Raw genomic sequence first — 6353 nt, 5'->3', positions numbered from 1 at the left:
CATTTACCCTTCTTCTGTTTCTTTCTTCCAGTGCCTATAAGTGCCTATTGTGTATCAGGCACCGTCCTAGGCTTCAGGTCCCAGAGATAAGGCTCAGGTTTGCTCTCAAGTAGCTCACAGTTCAGTGAGAAAGTCAGCAAAGTCAACAAATGCTTGGAAAAAAAACAGACTTATAAAAGGCAGTGATATGCTTAGGATCTGTGTCCCCACCCAAATCTCATGTTCAGTTGTAATCCTCAGTGTTAGAGATGGGGCCTGATAGGAGGTGATTGGATCATGGCAGTGGATCCTTCATGAATGGTTTAGCACCATCCCCTCAGTGCTGTTCTCATGATGGTGAGTGAGTTCTCACAAGATCTGGTTGTTTAAAAGTGTGTAGCACCTCCCACCCACCTTGCTCCTGCTCTGGCCATAATGTGCCTGGTTCCCCTTCGCCTTCTGCCATGATTGTAAGTTCCCGGAGGCCTCCCCTGAAGCTGATGCTGCCATGCTTCCTGTACAGCCTGCAGAACCGTGAGCCAATTAAACCTCTTTTCTTTATAAATTATCCCATCTCAGGCATTTCTTTATAGCAGTGCAAGAACAGATTAATACAGGCAGTATAGCATACAGGTTCTTAGAAGCTGCTTTTGTGATCAGCAGATAGACCTGAGGACAAACCATAGTTTTACACTTCCTAGCTTAAGCAAATTATCTCATTTCTCCAAGCTTCAATGCTCTTGTTTGCAAGTGAGGATAAAAATAGCTACCCCACAGATAACTGTAAGGGATAAAAGGAATTGTATGAACACGAAGCACTCAGCATGAGAGTTGCCCATAGTAAGCACTCAATAAATGGCCCCCATTGACTGTATCACAGAGGGCATAGTGGAAGCCTAGAGGAGGCTAAAAGGCTCATAAAGATCAAAATCCCTGAGCTGATCATCCTATGGTTAACCCTAAATAGGTAATGATAAATCACAAACACAGAGTTTGTGTTCTTTACAGACCAATCACTGGGCAAAACCTGCCACTGTTATCTTACAAAAATTTCCAGAATCTACATCACCAAACGCCTGTCTAAAAAGATCATTCATTTTTTTCCCCAAAGCTTTTAGCTTCACTCATGTTTGTTGCCCCTTCCAAAGGGTCCCAGGGCAGCCCCCAACAGACAGCAAAGTCAAAAACAGCTCAAAGGCATCCACCAGAGGCCCCAGAAGGCTGACTTCTCACATTTCTTCATTTTTTCTTTCTGCTTTTTCTAGCCATTTCACTGGAAAATGTAATTCCTACCATAATTAAGAGTTCTTAATCTTACTTTCTTGAGAGGTAGCATGGTGTGAGAGAGAAAGCCCAGCCCTCAGAGTCAGCCAGTCCTGAGTCTGAACCCCATGGCTCAGAGCCCAGAAACCTTGAGCAAATAACGCATGCCAGTCTCTGTCCTAGTGTTTTTGCATAACAGTGAAAATAACTATCTTGTGGATTTGGTGTGGACATGAAAGGAAGGTCACTTATGGAAGGTCACTCACTGAGTAACCAAAACTTGGCACATGCTCAATAAATGTTGGTTTTCTTTTTCTGTCAATAAAAATGATGTGTTGACTGTATTTACACACACATCTTATAACTGTCACTTAATGCCAATATGCCCTCATTCTCTCATTGTGTGTATTCAAACGCAGAGTAAATAAGCCTTTCAGATGCTTTTAAAGTTGAAACCCAACTGAATTGATTACATTTTGAGGGGAGGCTTTGCATCTATCATTCATTTTTAGCATAATCAGACAATACTGACAAGAGGAGAACTGAAAACAACATTGCTCAAATTGGTTGAGCTCCATTAATTACCATTACCCAAAAGTCTGAGTGAAAATTCAGCTCAGCTAAATGGCACTATTCTCGTTAGAAATCATATTAAAATTTTGCAACTGAAGGGTTAATATACTCCAAGGTATCTTTTTTGAATAGGCCAGGTTTTGTCAATTTGCCTCTGCAATTTCTAAAGTATCTTTATCCTTATATCCATCTTCTCTGTAGCCTCCCAAAATAAAGAGTTAAATCTCTGTCTTCAATAACCACAAAACCTTCTAACTATTCACCCCTGGATTCTGTCTCCTCACTACTATCTATCTGAAACACAGAAGCCAGAGTAACACTTCCATTTTCATATCAGCATCTGGTAAATAGCCACTGACCAGTCTCCCCAGTGATACCCTGTCAGTCTCCCCAATGATACCCTGTCAGTCTAGCTGCTCCACCATCCTTCCTCTCTCCAGACTTCAAGTTCAAGGAGCTTAATGCGTCAGGGCAACTTGCCCTCCACCAACTCTAGTTAATTCACGTCCAAGTTGGCTGTCCCTATATGCTTATAAGCTTTGGATACTGCCTATGATCCACCAAATAAAGTCGAGATCCCTTGGTATGGTATCAAGGATTCTTCATAATGGGATACCATTTTCAACCTTATTTACAAATAATACGAATGATATCCTAAACTAGGATATCTCAACACTTAATATGCGCACGAATCATTTGGGGATCTTGCTTAAACTTTAGGTTCTGATTTAGTCAGGTCAGAGTGAGGGCCTGAGATCCTGCATTCCTGACGAGGGGATGTGGATGCTGCTGTTCCACAGGCCACAACTGGAATGCCCTCTGGTCTTAGTTAATTGGTTGATACCTCAAAGTCAAGCTCAAATACACCTCCTCACTAAAATTTTCTCTGATTTTCTAAAGTAAATATGAACGACTTCTCCCTGGAATTCTTGTATGTTTGATTGGGAAATCAATCACCAAACAGGCCCAGCTGGCAGAGTTTTCATATACATTTCCATTTTAGGACAAGTTTTATTGTTTCCCTCTAAGTTGACCCAAGCATACCTTTAAATGATCTGCACATTCATGATTAATTCTGCACAGTAATTAAAGTACTACAAGAAGCTCCCATTCATTCAGGGTAAAATAACCAGAAAAATGTGAACAACCTAAATGGTGCAGAATTGCATGATAATAATTTATGTTCATAGTAATAACCCAGAGGCATAGGGAGCCTAAAATAGCTTCTGAATCATCAAAGAAAGATTAAAATTATATTCGGCATATTTTTGTATTAAGTGAAATTGTGTTCTAATTCTCTGAAAACTGACATAGGGGGTGTGTGTGTGTCTGTGTCTGTGTGTGTGTGTGTGTGTGTGTGTGTATGGTGTGTTCTGATTCCTTGAAAACATATAAGAAATGTGTAATTGTCATTGTCAGTTACATGTAATATTTATCACCCTTAGCACCAACTCTGTGCCTGCCATTCCCCTATCACACATGCACACACACTCACATGCACACCCACCCACACGATTTCTCAGAAAATAAAATAGGAAGGCTCGGATTCTACTATGCTTCCAAATTCCCAAAATAAACTCCTTGGAGCCCTCTTTTTTTTCCCTAAAATTGAAGACCCTGTAATTATCTGGACTAAGCCTAGATGCAGGCTATTTCTCCATTGTTATATATTCTTATAATGAATGCATATTGTTTTTCATTCCACAGGGATTTGCAATGGGTGACATGCATTCCCATACTAAAATCTAAAAAATGAATTAAATACGCAAAAGAGAAAAACAACAGCCAAATACAAATGAAGCCAGGAAGAGCAGTTGCCTGGACATGGGTTTTGTAAGGTGTTGCCTCATTCTTGGCCTGGAGCCGGGATGTCAGTATGCTTAGGTCTGACTTCCTGCCTCCACTACCTCTTTCCTTTCTCCTTCCCACAACCTGCCAGGTAGTTGGGTAGGTTTTACCCTGTTCTTCCACTCTGGGACTTGTGTATACACATATCCTCCTTTTTCCAGAGGTGATGTATGCCTCCTGTCCTCCCTGGGAATATATTGGAATTCTTGCTTCATTTACTAGGAGAATAAATCACACATTTGTTTAATATTTTCTTAAAACATGACAATCAATGCATTATTTCCCTAATAAACTATTGTTCCCTCCCCCTACCCACCACTTCCACTCCAATGACACTTTCTTTCATCCAGAAGTCTACCTCATTCCAAGGAAGTGGGACGTAGGTTTCATTCTGCACGTGTGTGTTTATCTTCCAGGCCCCCAGACTTTGGCCAAGTGAGCTTCATTATTGGCTGAAAATCTCACTTCCTATCAGTGGGGAATCCTTCTCATCCTCTTGGCTTCCTTAACTGGCATCATTCACAGTGGAGTCTAGCCATACAATCAGGAAAGCTTTCCCCCAGGGCGGGTGAGCCTAGAGTGGGCCCTGCAATTGCCAATGGGCCCCAAAGCAGCAGGAGGTAAGGACTAGCTCTTTAGCTGACACTCATGCCATGTCCTGTTTGTTCCTCCAGAGCCTGGCTCAACAAAGAAACAGATGATGGCCAAGCACAGGCTTCCCTGGGGCTCTCATGGCTCCCCCAGTTACTTTGGGGGAGGCTTTTCTTGGACATTTGATAGTCTGTATGCACATGCAGCTATATTTTGCATGGTTGACCCAGCAAAAGTTAGAGTGGAGTCTGGGTCAAAACCCTGAGAGAGAGAATAGGCAGGCACAGATGCAGGACTCAGGACTGTCAATGGAAGGAGGAAGGGGAGGGCCATAAGCCTTTATCTTTGAGGCCCCTTCATGGATACTTAGTCTTTGAAAGAAGAGATTCCCTTCCTAAAGAAGGAAACTAAACTCTACAGAATAAATGTAGGTCAACAGGAGAGACACTGCGACAAAGGTGGAGTGGCTGTGCTGCAGAGGGGACGACTGGGAGTCATTGCCAGGCTAGAAGGAAGACCCAAGTGAGTCTTGAGTGGCAGGGCCACTGGGAGGCGGGTTGTCCACAGGCTGGGGCCACTGCCAGTGGAATGCCCAGGGTGTCTTGGTCAGTAGGAGAAGGAGTGTCTGTATCTTAGTTCTCAAAGAATGAGGGAAGGAACTTCTTTCATAAGGATCAGGAGACTAAGTGGAAGTTGAGCAGGCCTGGGCTGTCGCTTAGCAATGGTCACCCACTGCAGCCATCAGTCTACCAGCCATGGAGCATTCAGTACAAGAGGCTATACCAGCCTCCCTCCCACAGCTGACCCATTGCCTGTGGACAACCCCATGTTGTGGCCCTAGACACTTTGTAGTAGACTAACAGAGCCTTGACCTTTTGTAAGTGGAAGGGAAACTTTACACCCTGACCGAATTAGGACTGGGCAGAATGGATTGGAAATTTCCTCGAGCCAGGACAGCAACTGTACAACATCCTGCCTCTGCTACATAAGCTCTCTCTTGCATTCTCCTTGCTTTACATTCTGTCTTCAGCTCCTAAGAGTCCTTTGGTTTCTGATTGCCCATAAATTGTCTCCTGCTTGACTCAAAGCTTCAGGGTTTATGGTGGCCTGTTTCTTATAAATCTACCTTGCTTCTTACACATAATTTACCTTGACCTCCGCTATTTGTCTCTGCCTTGATTCAAAGTGTTGGACTTCCTCTTATCCATGACAAATACCTGGTTCTTTCAATCATGTTTTATTTCCCTCAGGCTCACTTTCTTACTCTTTATTTACATTGACTGCCATTTACATCCATTATGTAAAAATATTTAAAACCACCACGAAAAGTGCAGTCTTCATGTAGTGAAATGTTACTAAAGATGAAGACAGAGTCATATCAGGATTTCATACATGACCAAGTTCTTAGCACTATGTCAACTCTCTTATTATGGTGAGAGGCTAGGTGATAACTATGATGATGCATACTCCACAATAGTGGGCCTCATTATTTTTTTTTATACAATCAAGGGACAATCTATTAGAACGGGAAGAGACTCTGGAGATAATAAGACACAACCCTTCCATTTTACAGAGGGGTAAATTGTGGACCAGAAAAATTAAAAGCTTTGCCCCATATCATAGGGTTAATCAGTAAGGATGCTAAGGTCAAAACCTGGGTCTCGAATTTTCTGGTTTAATACTCTTTCCACTATGTCAAAAGGTGATTCGACATACATAAGTGAGTAGAATTGGATTTTTTTTAAAAAGTCAAAGTTTCAACAAGTGAAGCTCAAGGGGAATTTGTTTCGCTCATTCACTCTGTTCCTATTTATGGAATGCCCACTATATGCAGGCACTGTACTGGGCAAAGGAGATGAAGTTGTGAGGAAGCAGATGCCAATCCTATGAACCTTAAGCATTAAGCAAATATCCTTGCAAATCAGTTACCCCATATCTCGTTGATATTCAAATGCAACTACTTTTTAAACATCAAATTTGAGACACGTTGTACCATCAATATGTCTTATGATGAAGTTGGCCTGGAAGGGAGTCAAGTTCTTCTGGATTGTATACGAATTTGCTTCTTTCACCCAGGTCACTTTCAACATGGGATTCCT

Source organism: Symphalangus syndactylus, chromosome 5 (assembly GCF_028878055.3).
Source record: "Symphalangus syndactylus isolate Jambi chromosome 5, NHGRI_mSymSyn1-v2.1_pri, whole genome shotgun sequence".
NCBI lineage: Eukaryota > Metazoa > Chordata > Mammalia > Primates > Hylobatidae > Symphalangus > Symphalangus syndactylus.
Note: the sequence above shows the minus strand (reverse complement) of the source record.